Below are 25,380 nucleotides of genomic sequence, written 5' to 3'. Positions count from 1 at the left end.
CCTCTTGTGGTGTGCAAAATGTCACTCCAGTTGTCTGCAGCCATTTTCAGTGGATAGTTGTGCATTTGAACGCCGAGTGCTTTGTGGTTGTCCGCTATTTGACACAATGGCCTAGCAGTTCTTAATCTTCCCATCCCTATTGGAAGCAGTGCTGTTTCTCTTGGGTTCGTCTTCTCACCTGATGCTTTTTCAAATGACTTCATGATATGATGTACCTTGTCAGTTTCTTCTTCGTCAGGTGTGAAGACACACACATCTGCATATGCCATGCAAGGGACTGAGGTTGGGCTTATGCTGTAGCCTTCCAATTTTCGTAGTAGTGGGTCGAGAGTGACCTAAAATGTAGCCATGAATTACGGACATCATTGTCTGACCGATTTTTCGATTTTTACGTTCTTTGAGGTCCAGTCGTTTAGTGTCACTTTCGAATTGGCGTTGATAAGTATGTTCTTGAAGATGTTTGCAAATTTCAGGCCAAATCCTAGCCTCGTAAAAGTCTTAATTAGGTAGTTGTGAGTGATCTTGTCGAAAGCCCTTTGCTAGTCGATGGATGTTATTGCTGCGGTAACTTCGGTGAATGCTACGTGTACTATTACATTTCTGTAAGTGCAGACAGCTGAAAAAAAATCAAATGGTTCAAAAGGCTCTGAGCACTACGGGACTTAACATCTGAGGTCATCAGTCCCCTAGAACTTACAACTACTTAAACCTGACTAACTTAAGGACATCACACACATCCATGCCAGAGGCAGGATTCGAACCTGCGACCGTAGCGGTCACGCGGTTTCCGAGTGTAGCGCCTAGAACCGCTAGTCCACTTCGGCCGGCAAATTGCAGACAGCGTTGGAGATGTTTATGCCATGTGCTACGCAGGTCTGCCAGGGGCTGATTGCTCTCTTAATCGCAACTTTCAAGTTTTCCGCAAGGCACTTTGCTTCTAACGTGTGATCACAGTTTAGCGGAGTTATTGGCCTAAATTGTTCTCTGGTTTTCCATCCTTGCTTCTTCTAGATCAGAATTATCGTCCATTCCAGAAAAGAGGTGGAATATGTGCTCTGGTTATGATTTGATTGGCTATTTCTGTAAGGTTGGCAACAACTTCGACCCAGAACTGTTGGTAGAATTCAGTCAGGATTCTGTCAGCGCCAGTCGCTATACCGTTTGCGCTGGTTTTTAGGATGGCTTTGACCTCATCCTCTGAAACTCTTTCTATGGTCAGGGCTCGGTTTGTATTTGGCAGCGCTCGCCAAGTTTGCTTGAGGGTTCTCGTGGTTTCTACATCGTCTACATCATTGCGACTGAAAAGTCAGTGAAGCGGTTTTCTACGTGGTTAATGACACCTTTCTTCCCTGGTAGATTGTTGCTATCGCTACGCAGAGGTCTTTGAGCGTTTTGCTCTCAGCACTTTGCCTCTCCCTGTGAAGGTGGCGTGGTGTGGCGCGTTCGTCTTCTATGACGCCATTGAGTCGGCTTCTAGCGATGACTCCTAGAATTCGAGCTTCTAATTCTCCCATCCGTATCAGGTGCAGTTCGTCTTCTGCAAGGGTGTTCAAGGCATCTTTTAGGCGAAGTGTGTAGAAGTCTGTCGTGTTCGTTCTCCACATAGCTTTCTCAGCACTGTACCTTATTTAAAGCGTCTTTTAGGCAGAGTGTGTAAAATTCTGCCGTGTTCCATCTCCAAAACTCTTTGGCTTCTTTTCTAAACGTTTCCACATGGCAAAGAAACGTGACGACTTGCGTATAGTAAGCCCCAGACTGGTAGACTTGTACTCAACAGAGTCAGCTTGTCATCGTTGAACACGTGGGCTATACTACGACGTCCAGCCTGTGCCAGACAACCTAGTACCAACGAGGCGGCTACCACCACCATCATCAGTCCTCGAACCTCGATCACAGCCTGACCAACTGGGGCGCTTGGGCTTCTCTGTACTCTGCCTCTTTCATGGATCTACGACGCTGGGATCCATCCATCTCCGCATGTGTCGAGGTAAAAACTGAGGACTCCTGTGGCTTGTGCCGTTGTAGCAAAACGCAGACTGCCATATACAGGTGACAGCAGCCGACACCATGGCCATCCTGCTGTGATCGGGAAATTCGACACGTCCTCTGACACAGTAGCAGCAGCGCAGTCAGCGCCACTCTTGGCCAGGCCGGCCCTGGAAGGTCAACGTAGCGGAAGACGCTGAGTCGGCGTGTTTGCCGCTCCCGCCCGGGACCAACACTAGTAGCATCGAAGACCGAAAGAATGTAATTAAACCGCAGTAAGTGGGTATTTGTATTCACAAGCTACCTTCTTCTGCTGCACCCATATCCCTCTCCGGTAGAGAATAATTGCACACACAGTGCCATCCTAGACAACCTATTACAGGAAATAATTCAGAAAGATTTTCATTAATACATATATATTGTTATAGCAAGACTATATAGCTTATTTAAAAGCCCACATGGGTATTCAGAGCAATATAAACATGGGTGGGTTTCGCAATTACTAATCGTAATACTAAATCTTCGGTACACAACGTTGAATAAGACAGAAACTGTTTTAAAATTCACGAAAGGTGATAAATTTGAATCTACAGCACGGAGAATTGAAAGAATAGCTTTCTTAACTGCTATCAGCTTCTATTTAGTCAAAATTGAGCAACCTAGGAGTTTACATTTCGCCGTGCGAACAAAACTACCGCAAGCCTGAACGCACAATAATTACGGGTAAACTGTGCAGAACATTTAGCAAACCCTTCCGAAATTGCCTAATCAATTCGTTAAAGCTTAACCACAGCTGGTAATTGAAACGATATCACACATATTTCTTCCTCATTGTAGGATCTACAGACCAGCTCCGATCAACAACAGTAACAACCAGTCTTCCTCACAAAAGTAGATTACCAGAACAAGAACGGAATACAAAATGGTCGTACCACGTTCGAAAAAAGTACCTGTCGTTGCCTCCGAATCGTGGAAGTTTCCCATTAGTTAATTTGCACAAACCAACACGCCAAAGACGTGAAAAAATCTCGTTAGACATGCAAAGAGGTTACACAAAGAGATTGTTTCGATCAATCGAAACTAAGTATAATACAAATGTTCAAAATATTGAAAAGACAACTGTCGCGATGTGTTAAAGGCAAAATATATTTTGCCTACAGAACAGGCAATTTTCACACATTACAGTTTGAGGAGATGGAGTTGGACCATATGCATCAATAAGCACCTGTCTACTTGCCCGTGAAATGCCTTCGTCCAATAATACAATGCTGAGAGTACTGGCACGGCCACAGTAACAGACCTATCGTAAACGTCGTGTTGAAGCAATGGGAGTGAATTCATTTATGTAAAAAGGTTATTTGTAATTTATGCATCGAGACTGGCGCTCGTCAGTCTCAACAGTGCCTGCGAACGTAAATTGTTTCTTTAACGTGCAATATTTGATGAGAATAGAAAATTGGATATTTCTATGCCACCTGTAGTTCCAGCACCCAAAGCACTCAAATTAGAAGCCTCAGCCTACCGTACAATTAAGAAGACGACTATTTAGGACAACCTGTCTGCGGTTTATACGCTCCGTCAGTCTGACCAGGAATGGATAACGTACGTTAGAGAGGTATTCCAATGTGGAACGTACAGGTGGTTTATGAGCAATTTCTTTTGCAAACGAACGGTCTACGTAAATGTTGATATTTGGCCTTTGGGCACAAGGCCGTGGTCCAAGGCAAAACAGTCAGCCTTATGTTTCGTCTTCCAGTAATGAAGACATCACTCGGAAAGCAGTGACAGACTCGAACAAGCTAAGCAAGCTAAGCTATTTGTATCTATTCACGCAATTGTCGCTTCGTGACGTCATCAGAGCGCTGCCTAAGATCGCGGAGTCGGCCGACATACACTAAGGATCTTGTTATGAGGAAGAGATAGCGTTGATTGTTTTATTTAGCATTAAGGCTCACAACTTGTCCAATTTCAGCCATTCTTCTTTTCTGTTAAAATTGTTTTTGGGCCTTCGAGTTTCTATCGTCTCTCCCTACAGCCTAGCTTAGTAGCTACTACATCTTGAGGAAACCACAATGTCAGAGAAATGAATTTCATGGTTTTCAGTTCTAGTGCATGATTTGCTGCTGATTTATCTGCCTTGCCTGGCGACAATTGCTCTTGTGTTGTTTAAGTCGGGTGTTAATTCTTCTTCCTGTAGTTCCGATGTACACTTGCCGGCAAGTGCATGGGATTTCATATACTGCTGCTGTGGCGAGCAACGGGAGAAGGTAGTTTGCCATGTTCAAATACCAGCGGACCTTTCTTTTCAGGTGATTCTATTGCTGCGAGACGGTAAAGGCACTCCTCTGGAGTGGATTTCAAGCAGCCTGTTAGGATTCAGCAGGTGTGATTGAGTGCTGTGTCCATATGATTTACATGTATTCAGTTATACGAAACGGGACATCTATACTCTGCGCAGAAAATTATAGTGCCATTGCAGAAGTTCGTATAGTTTCTCTCTCTCTCTCAACCCCCCCTCCCCCACTCAATGTGATCCGGCCACTTTCTGTATAAGATTGCTCCGGGTGGAAACTCCTGACTTGTAGTTCATGCAATGCTTCTTGGAAGTATGAGATCAATTAAGTGTCGCAAAACGGAGCATTACCGCCCGTCTGACGGAGCAAAAGATCATTTGTCGCCTCGACAAGACGGATAAATCAGCAGGAACAGATCATGCACTAGGACCAGGAAACCACCAGATTCGTTTCTATGACACTGTTCTAGCAAAACCTAATAATTACTACGTTAGGATGTGCAGAGAGATTATGGAAATTGAAAATCTCCTAAACAGTTTTAACAGAAAAGAAGAAAGGTATTGTATAATCTGAGTTAGTTTACAGTCTTCGACACCGGCCCATATTCTGTCACGATGTTCGAAACTTTACTCAGATTTAGTCACATAACACAACCTCATAGATAACTCTATCAACTTTGAAGAAAATGGTTCAAATGGCTCTAAGCACTATGGGACTCAACATCTGAGGTCATCAGTCCCCTAGACCTAGAACTCCTTAAACCTAACTAACCTTAGGACATCACACACAGCCATACCCCATGCAGGATTCGAACCTGCGACAGAAGCAGCAGCGCGGTTCCGGACTGAAGCGCCTAGAACCGCTCGGCCACAGAGGCCGGCAACTATGAAGAATCCATATTTTCAGCTATTACGTATTCCTAGGATACTGCACATATTACTTCGGTTTTTGTTTATGTCTGTGTTTCTACTTTTCATAAGAATGATAAGAAATACCGTGGCAAATTATAACTTACATAGGCGTACTTAATTAGATATATCATACGGTATTACACATGCTCCACATTCTGCGATGCTGGGAGCAAGTATAGCCAAGATGATGTATAGCACAGTATACGCAAGAAATTTTGTCATATCTGTGTCGACAATACTTCAACTATTACAACACATAGAGGACTTACGTAATGGGAATGAAAATCGCGATTGAAAGTGACATAGCAGTTTCTAAGCTTGGCGGTTGACACGAAACGGTAAATTCCGAAGCAGCGACTTTTTTCCCCCTGGAAGCTGTCAGCGTCTAGCATGAGCTCATTAATTATTATTCTATCACGTAACATTTTTCTCGTGTCACCGAAAGAGTGCATCACGTAGCGGGTTTGGAACAGCGTCAGCGCCTTCACCATCGCCGTCAAGGACACGTCGGCTGAGGCAGCGGCTGGAAGCGTATTTCACAGCCGGATCATAAAATTGATAATGAGCGCAGCCTGGCGTATCAGATCACTTCCTAAGCGACTCATTTACGCGAGGCGTCTCGTAAACTGCCGATACAATCGGCCGAGGGCCTTTATCGTTGCGAATGTAGAGGCGTGTAATCGGTTATGGGACGGTGGAAAAAATGTAAAAGAAAGGAACATTCCTCCTCTATAATGACGACGAAAGGTGAAGTAACAGTAAACGCCTCACATCTTATTCGGCCAGTATCGCCAAAGACACTAGGTTCTCTAATGTGCGTCGAACTGACGGTCAGATTCGTGAGGACATTTTCTAGCAAATACATTAGTGCGTAACGGTTAAACATAAGCAAGAATGAGAGCATATTTCCGGGAAAGTGCTTCTAAAGTGTCGCAGAACAAGGGAAAGCTTAAGGCACTGGACATAGAACAGCGTAAAGAACGGGGAACTGTAGAAGTTCGCCATCCGAAAATACACTTTTAAAGAATGAAGTAATCGAATGAAGAGTGTTTTACAGCGACAGCATAACAGGAGAAAGCTGCTTCTCACGTTTTCCAATGGCGTTGCATGCTACCCGAGAGATTTTTCAAATCTACCCGATTACTTAGAAAGAGTTATGGCGATGCCTTATAGAATTCATAGTGGTTTCTGAAGGGCTGCAGTTCTGATTCCCCATCACTTCCTGATACCTCTGAAGATCTCGCCTAGTAGCTCACACAGTGTCTATCTTCCCCGCATGTGGAAAATTCTTTCAATGGAGAAGCGCAATGCAGAAAGGTGCTGTCGTCCGTGAAGCATTCTAGACCAGCAGTACACATTACAAGTAGCATGTCGTTCTGCCACCCCATCGATGTATCTACGAACATTAACGATAGTCCTTCTAGTAGTCCCTGCGGCTACGAATAATGGCAATAGAAGCGAAATTCTACACTATCTAATCAAAGTATCACGACATCGACATGTAATGTAGGATAGACCACTAGATATCACGAGACGCGGACCAGACAGTATAACAGGAGGCGACGAGTATTATGTTGTCTGCAAAGAGGTAACAACAATTGAACAGGTCGGTCAGCGGAGCTCACTATTAAACTCACCGAGCCGGCCGGTGTGGCCGAGCGGTTCTAGGCCCTTCAGTCTGGAACCGCGTGACACCTACGGTCGCAGGTTCGAATCCTGCCTCGGGCATGGATGTGTGTGATGTCCTTAGGTTAGTTAGCTTTAAGTAGCTCTAAGTTCTAGGCGACTGATGACCTCAGAAGTTAAGTCGCATAGAGCTCAGAGCCATTAAACTCACCCACGGGATACACTTAGCTTTTTGTCGGTTTTGAATATGTTGTAGTGCAGAGCAAAATCAAAATATAAAAAGACACATCAGATGAAAGATCTATCGTTTTTAATGCACGTTATAACGGTATACCCAAATCTGCCGAAAAACTAAGTGGTTGTTGCGCGAAATCAGAGCGCATTCAGCATTTTCTTGACCTAAACAATTCTGCACTTCCTTCTTATTGTGCATATTTTCAATAATATTACAAGAGTAATGCGCAAAAAGTTTCAAATTAAAATAATTAAATCAGAAAATTTCACAACTTGGAAACAAAATAAAAATAGGCCAGTGTAAAACGGAAACGGCAGCCTGGAAAAACTGGCAGAAGCTGACCTCGGGGAAGATCAGTTTGGATTCCGCAGAAATGCTGGAACACGTGAGGCAATACTGACCCTACGACTTATCTTAGAAAATAGATTACGGAAAGGCAAACCTACGTTTCTAGCATTTGTAGGTTTAGAGAAAGCTTTTGACAATGTTTACTGGAATTCGAAAAAAATGGCTTTTTCAGCAGCGCTATGTGAGCCGCTGTAAAATGATAGAACATTTACGACTGCGTAGGCTTTCCCGGCGTAATAAGCCTTGAAAGTCACTTCGTATTTGCTGCCGGATGCTAAAATCAACTCTATTCAATATTTCGGGGATATAACTGTTCGCCATCTTCAGGAGGACGATGGTTCTGCTGCTGAGTATCCGGCAGGAAATCCGAATAGCCTTTCAACATAGAACTTTTATTTCAAATTTTTATTATATCTGTTCGCGTTCCAAAGGTAGTCATTCAGAAATATTAAACAAATTTTTCTTCCAAGTGGGTGCTTCACCCCCTTACTGGCCATATGGCCACGTATAAAAAAGATATTTCTCTCTTATTTTGCTCTACACTACTACATATTCAAAGACAATCAAAATCGAAGTGTATCTTTAGGATAGGTTTATTTGTCAGTGACGTCGAACAACTACTAGTCACTGGATGACACCGAAGTAAAATATCCATCGTTGATATTTGAACGCTTTTAAAGGTGCCAAATTCGGCTGTTGGTGATATGATTGTGAAGTGTAAACTCGAATGAACAACCACAGCTTAACCATGAAGATTCTTTAGAATGATTGGGCTGCATTTCCTCCACATATATTCAGCCATCTCATTGAAGGTGTCCTCATGATAGTTCAATGCGCTATAAAGACGAAGGTAGATGCGTCCTGTACTGATGTCTACTTATAGGTGTCCGGATACTTTTGATCGGATAGTGTACATATAACGCTGGTAGCATTTCGCTTTGTTCCTGACCTACTTCAAAGTGTCCCGAATATCTGTCCAGAGAGACAAGAATCTAAGTTTGTGTTATGGCTTTCGAGTTGTAAACCAACCTTGAGATTACATTCAGCTCACAAGGGGAATGTAAAATATCTGAGAAATTTGTGATCAAGTGAATAGATTTTCGTTACGTTTGAATCATATGTATATACGAAGCTGGGAGTAAATACTATCCTATGCAAATAGCCCAGTTCTGGATTGTGGGGGATCGGGATACTCACTAATTTCTGATTTCTCATTCAACTCTTTCGCAGTTATGCGTAACTTTTAGGTACGTGAGTATCGGAGGGTGCTTTACAAGGAAACTATGCAGTTACGCATAACGCTTAGGTACACGAATATCGGAGGGTGCTTTACAAGGAAACTATTTTCGTTCGCTGTTGCATTATATATTTCAGTGTAGAAAAATGTGAACTCTGCATCTCATTGTATTTGGCTTAATGTAATTTTTGTGGTATAAAACATATGAATGGTTCCATTTGTATACACGAAATGAAATAGCTTCTGATCGTAACGTTTTAGAGCGTAATCTTTCCACATCGTCAAAATCATATGCAGTATTGTTGAATAAAATGAAGCTAATAATACAAAGAGCGCTAAAAAGCTCAGTGAATTGACCAAAGTTTAAATGACAGCGGGAGTGCGTACATTTACGTGTATTTGGATACACATTCTGACATCTGAAGCGTAGGAGAGAAGCAGATTCGTCCACAGCGACAAGCCGCCCGTTGATCAATAACGCTCTGTTGCACGGTGGCGCTCTCCTCTAGCAGGTGGCACAAATTTTCATCACGACTGCTTTGCCGGCCACAGGGGGAGAAATAGCAGCATGCAGTTTCTGATCACCGGAATTAGCTGTGATGTACTAGGTTGCCTTTTAAAAGTCTCAGTATGTGTCCATGAAGTGAGGGCGTGTGACAGTTGAGTAGGACGATAAGATAAGCAGACCGGTGGTGCTATTCGCAACGAGTAGGCTGTGTGTCGAATTCGGGTTTCACCCTCTCCCTTGTTTTTCACCTCGTCCTCAACATCACAGATTTGACTCTTGTCTCTGCTGGTACTCACCAAAGTCAACAACAATGGACAAATACACTTAAGACACAAGACATAATTAGTGAAGGGATGACACCACTGTAAACGAGGAAGCACATTATTTCCAAATAGGCAACTGAACAGCCCCTTAGTGCTCTCTTAGGCAAAAATGCCATACATCTTTACTTTACAGTGCATTTAATCTCCGCATAAGCATCAAGATTTTGTTATAGGCTACGGAAAACGACGTGATGTAGGTTAAAGTGCACGGAAGGAAAGTCGTGAGAAGAAAACTTATTTACATCAGACTGAAGCGATTTGGGGACTGAAAAGAAGCAGAATATTTCAATAGACTATTTTGTGGAAATATCAGAGGAATAAGGGCTATACACAAAGATGCAAAGAACTGAAAGATCCTTTTCTGTAGAAATTAACTTATGGTTAGAGTGCAATGTGGATACCAACCACCGGAAATTTTTAACGTATATGAACAAAACAATTTTCTTTCTAATCCACCACCATTGGGGATGAGACCTGATACCGTCAGCACAATCCGGATTGGTGTAGACAACCATCATAGACGTAGTTCATAGTGTGTAACACGTACCGACGGATGTACAGAAAAGTGTGCTGTTAGTGCTGTAATGGATTCTTTAAGATGTGTCGTTGACATTTTCCAGTAAATTTATACACGATTCTAGATCTTTATTCCTGCTAATGTACATTACTCTGCAGGTGATAGATATTTCTTGATAGCATGGACAGGTAATCTCTCTTTATGCTACTCTTAACCGAATATTAATAACCCACTTTGTGGTTGTACTTAAACAGGAACTTATGTTCAAAAATGGTTCAAATGGCTATGAGCACTATGGGACTTAACATCTGAGGTCATCAGTCCCCTAGAACTTAGAACTACTTAAGCCTAACTAACCTAAGGACATCACACACATCCGTGCCCGAGGCAGGATTCGAACCTGCGACCGTAGCAGTCGCGCGGTTCCGGACTACAGCGCCTAGAACAGCATGGCCACCGCGGCCGGCGGAACTTACGTGACTTTCAGTTGTAAATAAGGGGTTACTCTTTCGCAGTTATATTTTAGTTTAACTTGAGTATTCATGACCTTACGGGAATGAAGAAAACGACTGTATGTGTAACTTAAGCAGAAGAAACATGTCGTGGTGCTTCTGGTAATGTAGCGCCACCAGCAGTAACCTGCAGAGATGAAGCATGACGAAACAGAGATGAACCATAACAAAACAGTGAGCAGCCATTCCTGTGAGTCAGAGAGCAGTAAAATAAATTTCCTAATGGCGTCCTAATTCACAGCTGTTAATCCTGTAGATTGTCCATTGCAAGCAAATGTATTGTTCATAAGTGTTAAGCAGAGGTATTGCTGGCAATTGAAGAGCATTTTATTTTATTGGAAGAACCTCATATAATTAAGAGAATACCGACATCTATCTAGTGCCATTTTACACAGCTTTCGTCACCTTTCCTATTACAGGCTTCTATGTGTCGTAGAGGGGACTTATTAGATAATGTTTTGATACATAACGTACGTCTGGAAATGTACTCTTTGGATATAAAACAAGTTTGAATAATGGATGAATTTAATGCCTCCCGCTTTTCGGTACGTACTCAAACTGAAAAGACGATCTCGTCAGTAGTACTTGTAAATATCACAGCACATACTAATTTCGTCTATTGCAACAATGGCTCCGAGAAAATGGTGCTTTCGCAACTAGGAGGGTTGACTGTGACATTCCACGGACGCACAGGTCTCTCGACTGTCACGTCGTTCGTCACTTTTAATATTATTTGACATCGGAACGGTACACTTCTGGACAGGAGTTACGTGTCCAAAACCCATCCATTATGTACCTTCTACAAGCCGTAGAAGGCAGTAATAGGAAATGTTAAACACTCTGTAGAAACACGTAGAGTAATTAGCATCGGATTAATTATCGTCATAGGAATCTAATATTCATACTTATGGATGTACGTATATACACTTGTATGCATGTTCCACATCTCCTCCCATACTACAGGACCGATCTCAACCAAACATGGTAAACTCACTGTAGGGAAATAATCGCTGTGGGGGTAACAATCACCTACCTATCAAAGGGGTGGGAATGGGTGTGAAAAATAAGTGCAACTTATGACGGGCGAATACCCATACTTTAGTCATTCAGTGTTTGAGAATGAGAGCACTTACAGACTTGCAACAGACTTTACACATAATTTCTAACCCTTACGAAATTCTTTTATCGCTAAAGAACCTTACAAAATTATAGAAGGAGAAAAGTTTAACGCTTACTACATTTTCGCTGTTAGTGCAGTAAAACTGCAGAATGAAGCAGGAAGTTTTAGTTTATTTCTTCCTTACTACTAACTGTATTCGCGACAAATTTAGCATACAACGTTCACATAAGCCACTAATTACACCAGAAAAATTATGTCAATGTTCGACACATAGTACAGGAGATAGACGTCATAAATACTGAGATGCGTGAAAATTGTGGCATCATGCATGACATTTGAATTCCTTACACCTTTACTATTAGTCCGCCGCTCGTGGTCTCGCGGTACCGTTCTCGCTTCCCGAGCACGATGTCCCTGGTTCAATTCCCAGCGGGGTCAGAGATTTTCACCTGCCCCGAGATAACTGGGTGCTGTTGGGTAGTCATCATCATCATTTATCCCCATTATGGTCGGAAGAAGGCAACGGCAAATCACCTACATTAGGACCTAGCGTAACACGGCGGTGTGGGTCTATACTCTATCAAGAAGGATGGGACTCCGTTTCCGTTACTGCTAACTCTAGTCACAACACTTTTCGCAGAAAATATCCACATCCCCTGCGAAACGTGCCTATTATTGATTGTTTGAAACTGTCTGCGATGTTACAATTATTCTAATCTTATCCTCACGATTCCTATGTGAGCGATACATAGGGTATTTTAGTATATGCCGACGGTCATCATTTGAGGCCGTTTATTGAAACTGTTTATAGAATTTCTCGGGGCGTTTTATGTACAGGGTGATTATAATCAAAGTTAAACTTTCAAAACACTATAGAAATAATACCACTGGTTAGAATGACGTCAAATTACAATGGAATATTATCAGAGAAGGCGAAAAACGTATGGCGAAAGAAAAAAAAATGTCTGAAAATTGATCAATAGATGGCGCTGTATATGTCAGCATACGTAAATGGAAACACCTCTCATGTGCACGACCCATTGAAGTTGGTATAAACACGCCGGGTACACCGCTTTTCCTCCTTTTGAGTCAGCGACGTTTGCCATGACTGTCTCAATTCAGGATCGCGCTCTGTTAGTAAAGCTGTATTGCAAGAACGATGACTGTGCACACGTCGCTCTGCAGAAGTTCCGGACACTGAAGCGTTTTAAACAAAGTCGTTGGTCCGATGACTGCCGTAGGTCTGGAGAAAGTGATTCGGAAATTCAAAAAGACGGGTTCTTCTGGCGTGAAAGCTGGTAGAGGAAGGAAACGAACTGATTCGACATCAGTGGAAGCAGTGGCTACAGCAATGAAGGAGGAGACGAGTGGCGGTGTGCGAACGTGTAGTGCACGGAGAATTGCCCTAACATTGGACATACCCGTGAGCATGGTGCGTCAAATCGTACGAAACATCCTTCTTTGCTATCCATGCAACATTACCCATGTGCACGAATTGCTTCCTGTTGACCTGCCAGTAAGAGAAACGTTCGCTTTAGAATTTCTTGCTGGCTGGAAGTGGACAATGACTGGTCGTGGAAGATTTTGTGGACAGACGAAGGCCTCTTCCATCTGACAGGATATGTCAATACACAGAATTGTCCTTATGGGCAACGTAAAGTCCACACGCAAATCAACCCGTACCACTTCATCCTGAAAAGATCACTATGTGGTGCAGGCTTACGGCATCATTCATCATAGGGCCATATTTTTTCGAAGAGGCAGGTGCTTCCAGTCCTGTTACCTGTACCGTCACTGCAGGTGCTATGAGCGTCTTTTGTGCAACCACATCATTCCAGCTCTCCAACAGCTTGGATGTGTGGATGGGATCATTTTTATGCAAGATGGCGTACCTCCGCACATCGAAAATCCAATTAAGCAGCTGCTGAAGCGCCGTTTCGGAAATGCTAGGATTAACAGCCGCCATTTCCCTACAGCCTGGCCATCCCGATCACCTGATCTTAATCCGTGTGACGTCTGGCTGTGGGAACATTTTGTGTTCAGTGTTCCGACTGCAAACTTAGCAGAATTCAAGGCTCGCATTGCGAAACACATTCTGAACGTGACCCCGGAAACACTTCGATCAGTTGTGGAACATGCTGTTTCTCGATTTCAACTTGTTGCAGAAAACGATGGACAGCATACTGAACGAGTTTTGGGCCAGTCACACGGAAATCAATGATCCGATTTAATTTTGATTGATGCTTTTTATGTGGGTTTGGCCTTAGGACAATTAAAAACCGATGTGAATGATGCTTGTTATGCAGTTTTTGGCCTCAGGACGCTTAAAAACCGATTTTTACCATCCAATATGATATGACGTTGCCGTGGTGAATGGGATAGATAACTAACAGTATCACACCTCTACACCCATACACACTGAGTTTGTACGTCAAACGTACACCTTAGGCATTGTTATACGATTCATTTGTCATTTGCAGTCGACCACTATCAAATTATGATGCATACAGCGCCATCTGTTGCTACATTTTGTAACTATTTAATTTTGTTCTGCCATACGTTTTCCCCCTTCTCCGATCATATCCCGTTGCAATTTGACGTTATTCTGACGAGTGGTGCTATTTCTACAGCGGTTTGAATGTTTAACATTTATTATAATCACCCCGTATATCTCAAGAGTCTGCCAGCTCAGTTTCTTCAGTATTTCTGCGGAATTCTCGCACGGGTCGAACCAACCTGTGATCATTCGGGCTACCCTTCTCTATATACGTTCAATATGCCCTGTTAGTCCTACATGGTACGGCTCCCACATATTTAAACAATATTCTAGTATCGGTCGCACGAATAGTTTTTAAGCAACCTCCTTTGTAGACTGCTTACATTTCCCCAGTATTCTACTAATAAACTGTTGTCTGTCACCTACCTTACCCGCGGCTGAGCCTATGTGATCATCCTATTTCATGTCTCTACACAGTTTTACACTCAGGTATTTATATGAGTTGGTCGATAGAGGTACCCACATCATCTGTCAAGAGTCTGAGGTTACAATTAATATTGTTTGCAGGGTCAAAAATGGTTCAAATGGGTCTGAGCACTATGGGACTTAACTGCTGTGGTCATCAGTCCCCTAGAACTTAGAACTACTTAAACCTAACTAACCTAAGGACGTCACACACATCCATGCCCGAGGCAGGATTCGAACCTGCGACCGTAGCGGTTGCGCGGTTCCAGACTGTAGCGCCTAGAACCGCACGGCCACTCCGACCGGCTTTTGCAGGGTCATTAATATACGTAATGATCAGTAAGGGTCCCAACACACTCCCCTGAAGTTACTTCTACATCTGCCGATGACTCTCCATCCAAGATAACATGCTGTGGCCTCCCTACCAAAATGTCTTCAATCGACTCACAAATTTCACTTGGTGCCCCATATGATCGTACTTTTGACAACAAGCGTAGGTGTGATACTGAGTAAAATGGAAATCATTTTGGAAATCAAGAAATAGTAGATCTAACTGACAGCCTTGATTCAAAGCCTTCAGTATGTCATATGAGGAAAGTGCGAGTTAGGTTCCACATGATCAATGTTTCCGGAATCCATGCTGTTTGGAATTCTGGTCGATATACCTCATTACGTTTGTGCTCAGAATATGTTCAAAGATTCTACAAGAAATCGATGTCAAGATTAATGGTCGGTAACTTTGTGGATTACTTCTACTACTCGTCTTGCAGATGGGTACGACCTGTGCTTTTTTCCAAAAATTGGGCACAGAAGAGGGGTTAATTCAGCAGCAGATTCAGTGTAGAATCTGATGGGGATTCCATCGGGCCCTGGAGCTTTGTTCAATTTTAATAATTTCAACTGCTTCTCAACTCCACTGACTCTAGCACTTATTTCACTCTTCCTTTCAGTGGTACGAGGATTAAATTGGAGCAATTCAAATCGGTTTTACTTTGTAGGTGTAAAGTTAGGGGAAGTTTACGAGAGACTTCCGCAGCCGATGTTAATGTGTAGCTTGGCAGGGAAGGGGGAAGACGGCTGTTAAATATACCTCGTGGTGGCAGTGTGCAGGAGGTCGAGGGGTCAGGATTTGATAGTGGGCATCCAAGGCTGCTGTTAAATGACAAAACAGGAAATTAAGTACAATGAACAGGATATATTTCAATATAGAGAGTACAAAGGGCGCGCCCAGAGTCGGAAGTTAGCAGGTTTAGGCCAGTCTAGGAGGTCGAATAATTAATTAAAATGGACAACGGAAGGGGAAGTGGTTCATATTAACTTACATTGGTGGCCTGTCACGAAAGGCAGAGCCGGAGGTTCAGTCTCCCAAAAAGACGTCTGTTCTGCTCGAGGTCTGGATTACAAGAGATGGAAGCAAGTGTGTTATGCTCCGCAGGGCGCTCCGGCGTTCACACACGTGATCGGTATCCCGCGCACGCTATTGGCTAAAACCAATGGCGTGAATTCGCTAGCAGTTGCAGCAGAGGGCTTAAGGCGTCTCCTGTCAGCAGCTGTAACTGGACCGAACCGCCTCGGACTTGTGTCACGTAGACACGGCGTGAATTACTCTGGGAGAAAAATTGTAAAGATTCCACTGGGCTTTTGAAATAAATTTCTTAAACCAATTCCCTAAAATATTCCTTGACTGGCTACCATCCTGTACCTAAGGGAACATTTGAAAACAGACTTAATCATTTCAGCTTTTGCTTTGCTACCCTCAGTATCAGGTCCTGTCTCATTCTCTACGGACTCAAGAGGATACTCGTCATTCTCTACGGACTGGACACTAACATTGGTGCCACCCACTATCAGCCTTCACATATGACCAGAATTTCTTTCGGTTTAGTCAAAGATTATTTAACAATATCCTGCTACGGTAGCACTGAAGGCTTCAAACATTGTTAACTCGACAGCCAAACGCGTTTCATTGAACATCTCTCCCTCCAAATCCGCATGCTTTGTTTTACACCTATTCTGCAATAGTCTCCGTTTCCTTAGAAGTTCCTTTGCAGTGACTGTACAGCATGGAGAGTCCCTCCCATTATGTACTGCTCTGCTGCGTACATATCTGTCCAGAACATGACCAATTATTCTGTTAAACTTGAGCCATAGTTCCTCTAGATACTCCTCCCCTGTGCTGAAAGTTTGAACTTGCTTATTGAGATATGGCACTACCAATTTCTTAGCTAGTTTACTGAACATATATATCTTTCTGTTTGTTCCTGTTGGCCTCTGTACTTTAGGAATCGTTGGTGCCAAAACGGCGTCATGGTCACTGACACGAGTTTCGATGTGAACATTGTCAAAGACGTCAGGTCTACTTGTTGCCGTTAGATCCAATATATTTCCATCATTACTAGTTTCCTAAAACTTACTGAGGTTAATTATAGTTATTAGCAAACTTCAAAACAGAGTTAATTTACGATGACTGTAGATAATATATAGAGGTACTCCTCTTTAACTTAGAACCAAATATAACACAATATGTTTGTTAGAATATTTGCAGCAGTAGCTAAATCACAAACCCCGGGTTGCTACAAATTAGACTATGCACCGGACAATGGTAGCTTCCAAAAATTCTCAAAAATGGACGATTATTTGCGTCGATAAAAAATTAAGTTTAAGGATGATCTATTTTTTGGCAATAACTATGAACCATAAACCCTAATTTGCAACGAAATCAGTTACCTATCCAGAACACTCGTGCCATTAATTTACGAGAATACAGTTTTGTAAGAGGCCAAAAATTCTCAAAAATAACCTCTTTCTCGCATAATTATGTAAACAAACTAGAGAAAGAGTGCTTTGAACGAGGCTAGGCTTATTGTTCTCAAATATTTTAGAAGAACAAAAATAAGTTAAAGCCTACAATTGACGATAGCCGTACGAGTGTATTGCGGCTCTTACGAATGTTCGAAATTTCACAATATATCATAATACAAACGGGCACTGATACAGTCAGTGAAAGATTATATAGAAACTTTACAAACAGTAAAGTATGCGAATCTAGAATTTCAAATAGGCATACGAATCTTCTGCATGTGATCTCACACAAAGGAAAATTCCGAAGTCGGCTTTTACATATAAATGGTCATGGGAATTGCACGGATTTTCCACTTAGCTGTTTCTGTTCCAACTTCTACACTGGCCTGCTGAAGAAGAGAAAAACTCTCAGGCAAAACTACTAAAATGTGGAGCACCAACAAAGTAGGTCGTCTGCTTATTGCAGCTAACAATAAGCTCAATCTAATCTTCTAGAATGATGTCAACCAAGTGTGGTAGACTTACAGGTTCTGATCTGGAAAGAACTGTGGGGGCAAGAACCACCAGACTCTTAATGGGTGAGCGTAATAACGTGGAGTAAGAAGGGCGACGAGGAATGGGCAACATTGGTGGAAATGAAAAGGACAGAGAGGGGGGGAGGGGGGAGAGGAGGAAGTAGGCAGAGACTGGGGACGAAGACATAACCAGAGAGATGAACGGACAAAGGGCAGGAGGAAATGGACAGAGAAAGGGAAGAGGAGATGATGGACAGATAGATGGGAGAGGAGATGGACAATGGACAGAGAAACGAAATCGAATGAGATGAACAGATAGAGGTGGAAGGAGGAAATGGAATTAGAGGGGGGGGGGGGGGAAGAGGTGGACGAGGGTGAAGGATCAGATGGTCATAGAGATGAAGAGCAGATTGACAGAGAGGGGAAGGAGAATAAGATGAACAGAGAGAGCAGCAGGAGGAGATGGAGAGAGAGTGGGGGATGGAGGAGGTGGATAGAGAAAAGAGACTGAGGAGATAGGTGCTGAATGACGAGATGCACAGAGAGAGGGAGAAAGAGGAGATGGACTAATACGAGACTGTAATAAACATTTACCCAGGTAACGCTGGGTACGAGGGGTGTTCAGAAAGTAATGCAATACATTTCTCCTGAAAGCTAGTTGGTTTTATTAAGAGTTCCAATATTCCATATTATTCCCCACCATTTTGGCTATAAAACCCTACTTTTCAACTTAATCTCTGTTCAACCCTTCGGCCTTACGCTACCTTGCTGGGACAGCCTGTATGCCCGCATAGTACCACTCTACAGGTCGATGTGGCAACCAACGTCTTGCTGCATAAATGACCTCCCTATCATCCACATACTGCTTCCTGCGGAGTGCATCCTTTATTGGGCCGTACAGATTGAAGTCGAAAGATGTGAACTCCGGGCAGTAGGGTGGGTGAGGAAGAACAGTTCAATGAAATTGTGTTAACTTCTCTGGGATGTGCTGATCTGTGTGAGGCCTTGCGTTGTCGTGGAGAAGGAGAAGTTTGTTTGAATTTTTGTGGCGATAGAAAACTGAAGTCATAACTCCTTTCCTGAGGGTACCACAGTACACTTCGGAGTTGATCGTCGCACCGTGAGGAAGGGCATAAACGCAATAACCCCTTCAGAGCCCCAGAAGATCGTCACGATGACTTACCGGTTGAGGCTATGGCTTTGCAATTTTTCTTCGGAGGAGTGGTGGCGTGGAGTTAGTGGATTGCCGTTATGTTACCAGTCTGCAGTGATGATCCCATGTTTCATCGCCTGTGACGATGTTCAACAAAAAATTGTCACAATCAGCCCAGTAACGCAAAAACAATCCCGCACAAATGGTTCTTCGTTGCTGTTTATGGTCTTCTGTTAGGCACCGACAGACCCAGCGAGCTCTCACCTTCCAGTACGCCAAATAGTGAACGTGTGTGTGAGCACTATCATCAGAGACTCCCAGTTGTGCAGCGAGATACTTGATTGTGATCAGTCGATCACATCGAATGATAGTGTCCGCACATTCTAACAATGCAGGAGTCACAGATGTGTGCGGCCTGTTGGGGAGGAGGAGATGGGAGAGGTTAGCGCGATCTTGTTGCAGTGATGACAGACGCTTCAGTCTATGACTACTGTGCTTTTATTCACTGCCAGGTCTCCGTAGACATTCCACAAGCTCCCATCAATATCTTCGATGCTATGGTTTTCTTTCAAAACAAACACGAAAACAGCTCTCTCTTTGGAATGCACCTCCGTTACAGACGCCATTTTGTAGGCTACGTATAGCATCTCCATCCATAGGAAATTTCTGAAACTAGAGTGGCTGAAGCGGGAATATTCTAGGATGTCCCATAACAAATTCCGTCTTTTTTCAGGCGAAATTGGCTAAGAACAAGAATAGTGTTCCATTAATTATTGAACGTGTCTCGTATATTATAAACGCGAAAAGTTGTGTGTGTCATTATGTTTGTAACTCCTTCAAGCTGAAATTGTGGACAGATTTAGGTGAAATTTGGAATGGAGACAGCTTACACCCTGAACTAAAGCATACGCTACATTATATATACCTTCGAATCAAAATGGTGGGGCTGAATGTAAAAAAGCAGAAACTCAACGGTGCCGCAATGCTCACAATGAATAAACCCAGTATTTCAGAATGAGAGCATTAAGTGACTTGCAACAAACTTTGCAAATAATTTTAAATCCTCTACGAAACATCTTCTGTCTGTTAACACCCACAAAATGACGAAAGTAAAAGATTATATCGCTTACTATTTTTCTCCAATGTATACCAATGTTTTTTTAAAAAAAGCACTCCGTCTTCAGGCCACAAGTGGCCTACCGGAACCATCCGACCGCCGTATCATCCTCACTAAGGATGCGGATAGGAGGGGCGTGTGGTCAGCACACCGCTCTCCCGGTCGTTATGATGGTTTTCTTTGACCGGAACCGCTACTATTCGATCGAGTAGCTGATCAATTGGCATCACGAGGCTGAGTGCACCCTGAAAAATGGCAACAGCACATGGCGGCCCGGATGGTCACCCATCCAAATGCCGGTCACGCCCGACAGCGTTTAGCTGCGGTGATCTGACGGGAACCGGTGTATCCACTGCAGCAAGGCCGTTGCCATATTCTGTTTACATATCCTCAATTTCACTGTGAAGGGTTGGACATGTAGAAATTACTGCTGCGTATTAGATACCACCTACCTCAGTCAGCCACTTATATTTTGTTGTTTAAAGACATTCGCCTTTATAATGTAATTATTAATTTCCTCACGAGTGTTGGGCAAAATCTATTGGTTTGAATCGTACGCATGTGTCAATTTAATGACCAGCTTGTGATGAAATTTCAGAAATGGACTGAATCAGTAAATCAAAACCGCCTGATTTACGTTTAACACTATTTACTAACAATTTATGAAGGACACAGTTGTGATAGCTTTGTCTCTGGTAAATATAAACATGCGTTTATATATATTCTGTTCATACAGTTCAGTGTCCATTGTAACCATGTGTTTTCCAGAGGGGTAAATAGAATACACACTGTGGAGACCAAATAAATTTGAGAAGTAATAAATCTCCCGGCTCTGTGTATCCAGAGGCGGCAGTGCCATCTCGGTCACAGTCTCCTGGTTTTCGTCTCAGCAACAAATGTTGTCTTTCTCTTCTTGCCGATCAGTGTCCTCAAAGACGACATTATTGCGTTCTCGACAGTTCTTTCATTAGGCGTCGCCATACATCCGGAAGGCTAGTTTATATTCGTCTACCATTCGATCAGATTATTATTGTTCAACATTCTTGTTAAATTTTTTGTGCAGTCTACAATTCCCACGGCTGGACGACCATATGCAGACCTTATTTTGGGTAGAGTTCCTTCACTGGGCAAGCTCCATGTCGCTATTTAAGATTATATATCCTACGGTCTGTTCATTTTTTCACCTCCTCCTCCTGCTCTTCTAAAATCTCCTTCCACATCAGTGCGATCTTTCCCACATTTTGTCTCAGCAACAGCGCACACGCAAACGCTGGTAGGGATTCACAGCAAGCGGCAAGCTGCTTATCGCAGTTCACGTACGCGTCTCTCATCCTATAGAGGCATCCAATTATCACATCCCACCCTTGCTCTGATAAAGTGTCCGTTCCACTTGTAAGATTACACGTATTTTGGTGAGCTAATCGGCCGCATACAACAGGTACAAGAAGAGCTGAATAAATCTAGCGGGCCCAGGTCTCAGGGCGCGCCACAGCAGTTCCGGCTTCCGGCTAGGTGACCGGCACAAGCGAGTCCAGGTGCAAAGACTACTAGTGTTACCGGAAACGGGGAAAATCCCCAATCTGGAAATTTGGACGGCTGTTACGCGCATGGCCTTTGTGCAGGAGATGCTCTAAGAAATGGTGGATTCTCAGAGAACCTTAAAGATGGCTTAGTTACAGCTCTTTGAGATTCGACAATAATTTACAGTCAAATATTAGTGACAATCTGAATACATGTACGATCTCAGAAAAATGAGGTACATCCAATGACAAAGTAGTATTTCGATATCTTTATAACTACAGAAGCTAATATTTCAACATGAATAAACATTTTCACAATGAACCTCTGAAATAAGAACTTGTAATCGCCTCATGCGATTTCAGCAAACGATATCTCAGTTGTTTGCATTGCATTATAGCTATCATCCCTGTAGCTATGTATCCGTATCTATTTTTTAAATTTATTTATGATTTGTTTTATATCTTTTCAAATTCTCCACATTTACACAGCAAATGAACACAGCATCATTACCTCACATTTTGTCATACTTGTGTTTTTATTTAGTGAACGGTTTACTATTTTACCAGTAACTTAAATTAAATATTGACTGCAAGTGCTGTTACAAAACTGTATAATTTAAAAGTGGTCAATAGCTTGTGTTAGCGGACACTGCTATCGAAAAGAGAACCAAAAGACGATTCTATAGAGAAGGCACAAGTAATTGTTTAAAGAATATTCAACGACAATTCGATGTCATTTAACGTGAGGGCACTTGTGGAACAAAGCTAGCTTATTTATTTATGAACCAACTGTCACTTACATTTACGGTAAATAATCTGAGTGTAAGCAGATGTTTACATTTCTTTATTTAATATTCCTGCAATATATTATTTCGGTCCAGGAAGTGGTCAAGATGAGTCAAATCATGTCTGTAGTTCATAAGAACGATGTACTTTTGGTGGTTATAGCCTTCAGATTAGATTAGATTTACTTTCATTCCAATAGATCCGTAGTGAGGAGGTCCTCCAGGATGTAGAACATGTCAGAAAAACAACAACACATGACAAATATTTACAACTAAAACAAATTGGCATATCTTTGTCAGGCAATGGAAAAGCAAACAGTAGCGGGATACTACAGGAATCAAGTGAAGAATGGGACTTTTCAAGCGAAGAGTGCAAGGGAGCTATTCTGGAGACTTTATGTCGAGTGCTTGAAAAAGGCAGACATGCCTGCGGTCACATGCATGATTTGACTGTGGAGGTGTTTGACTCTGGGCAGTGAACGGCCAATAATATTCATGAAGGACTTTATATTTCAAGAGTTTTGAATGTGCTTCACAGCGGGACTGTAACTTATTCTGCTTGTATAACGGAAATGTGGAGAGACAGAAAATGAGTTACTGTTCTTTGTATCGCAGGTGTTAATTTGTGAATCATGATGTTGAGCTCTGAACTATACTGAGCTGATGAATATCTCGTGTATAGTGATCATGAAATGGGCTTAGTTTTTGCGCATTTTCAATGAGTCTTCAGTTTGGAGTTTTGCTACCACTTTCGTAATACTTTCGACGTACGTTTATTGTATTTGATAAGGGTACTGTTTTTTGCGTATCTTCGATGACTGTTTATGTTGGGGATTTTGCTACCATTCTCGAAATGCTTTCGACGTAACTTTACTTCATCTAATAACGGTACAGTTTTGTCTGAACTGTAATTGAATCCTGTAGAACCACTTCCCCTTTATTCGAGACGTCCTTTCCTGAATGAACTTCATTCAACAGCATTCTCTGTCGTCTACTTCAATTACAGACGTTAGAGTACAATTCTTGTTAGTAAATTATTTTCTAATTCTGTGTATTTTATGGATTAAGAATTTTAGCCTATACATAGACTGACTGCAGCACCACAGCTACAGCTTATTATTTGAGCGAATTAGCAGACGACCATGAACGTAGACGTGTGCATCTCCACCCTATGACTACATTGAACCATTCTTCTTAATCAGACACGCATAGCCCAAGTACCTGAAGTACGAGTAACCACAGGTTAAGATGCAAGTGGTTTGCTCGTAACGACTGCTGTTTGGGAAGATCAACTACGTTTAGCAGTAACCGTTAGCTACCGTTGCAATTGGGGTTTTATAGTCCAGGATATCAGTCTAATCTGCTTAGAATTGCAACTGTAATTCTGACACGTTACGATATTCTGCAATGCAGGTCCAAAATCCGTTGCATGACAGGGAGTTTGCTTGGGGGCTCCGAGCATAAGATCGTTCAGTAGTTGCGTGCGTGGGAATAGGTAGGAGAAGCTAGGTATGCGTGATTTCGCCGAGGAACTTCAGGAAAGAAGAAGAAGGCTGCACAGAGGCGAGCTGAGTTCGCGTCTGCAGGGTCCAGCAACAGCGGAGACTTCGACGACGATGTAGCGGCAGTGGCGGCCATGGCAACACGGACCGACCGCTGCGATTTCGACTTCAGCTACATCGAAACTTCGGTCAGCGCCAGCACAGCAAAACCAGACACCATGACCGATAAGATAAGTACTTGTGCCCATAGTGTTAAAAAATGTGTAAACCTGCAGCGTCATCGTCAGCGATGGAGCTTCCAACGATAAAGCAGTCATTCAGCCTCTGTGCTTCAAATAATGTTAGTGGGCCAGTTAATCCAAAACCTGAACGTGGTAATGTTGACAGAGACGATGATAGTGGCGCCGACAGTCTGAAATCAAAGAAAGGAGATGTAATATCGAGTGATTCAATGGCATGGTTAACAAAATTTGGACAAACTTCAACTGTAAAATGGGGCTGTTTGGTACAGAGATAGGTTTAATAAAAGCAGAGACAGTTTCAGTAGAGACAAGTGTAGCTGAAAGTGTAAAAGCTGAGGTAAAGAGAATTAAATCCGATATAGAAGGGGTGATAGAACAAAACTTAGACGTTGTAAGGGCAGGTGTACGCAAAATTTCTGAAAAGCTTTGTCTGGTTAACACCAGAGTCGACACATTGAAAAAAGATTTCTGGGACAAGTCGGAAAGGATACAGTACGACCTGGGTGTTGTGGTAAAGAATTGTGTACTAAAGAAAAATATGCTTCAATAAGTAACCATTAAACTGGTCAAAAATTTATTAGGTGGAGTAGCAGATTGTGAGAAAGAGGCGCTTAAGAACAGAGAACATTTTGACGCTGTATTAACTGTAAAAGCTGTGCAACACGCAGAGTCATTTAAAGATATGGGGGCAGAATTAAATTCTTTAGCGCCAAATCAGGCTACTGCTGTAATAGGTGTTCCATGGGTTAATTCTGGAACGACGAAGTGTTTTGTAAATGGTGGAAAATACCATTCAACTGATTTTCTTGCGGCGTGTAGATAGTTTTGCGAGAGGAATGTCGGAAAAGGCAAAAATTAGATTGGTTGAAAGACATCTTGAGGACAATGCACCGTCATGGGCAAATTCGATGAGTTCTTCATTTACTAATTATGATGCTTGGTTCAAATGGCTTTGAGCACTATGGGACTTAACATCTGTGGTCATCAGCCCCTAGAACTTAGAACTACTTAAACCTAACTAACCTAAGGAGATCACAAACATCCATGACCGAGGCAGGATTCAAACCAGCGACCGTAGTGGTCACGCGGTTCCAGACTGAAGCGCCTAGGACCGCACGGCCACACCGGCCGGCAACTATGATGCACTTGAGAGTTATTTCCTGGA

The 25,380-nt window shown here is 42.6% G+C and overlaps 1 pseudogene; it reads right to left on the bottom strand.

Moving 5' to 3' along the window:
• Positions 1-20,419: 20,419 nt before the first annotated feature.
• On the bottom strand, positions 20,420-20,537 carry LOC126472147 (5S ribosomal RNA; annotated as a pseudogene).
• Positions 20,538-25,380: the final 4,843 nt, after the last annotated feature.

The sequence above is a fragment of the Schistocerca serialis genome, chromosome 3, assembly GCF_023864345.2.
Source record: "Schistocerca serialis cubense isolate TAMUIC-IGC-003099 chromosome 3, iqSchSeri2.2, whole genome shotgun sequence".
NCBI classification, from domain to species: domain Eukaryota; kingdom Metazoa; phylum Arthropoda; class Insecta; order Orthoptera; family Acrididae; genus Schistocerca; species Schistocerca serialis.
The sequence above is the reverse complement of the archived record's forward strand: the minus strand, read 5'-3'. Positions and strand labels throughout refer to the sequence as shown.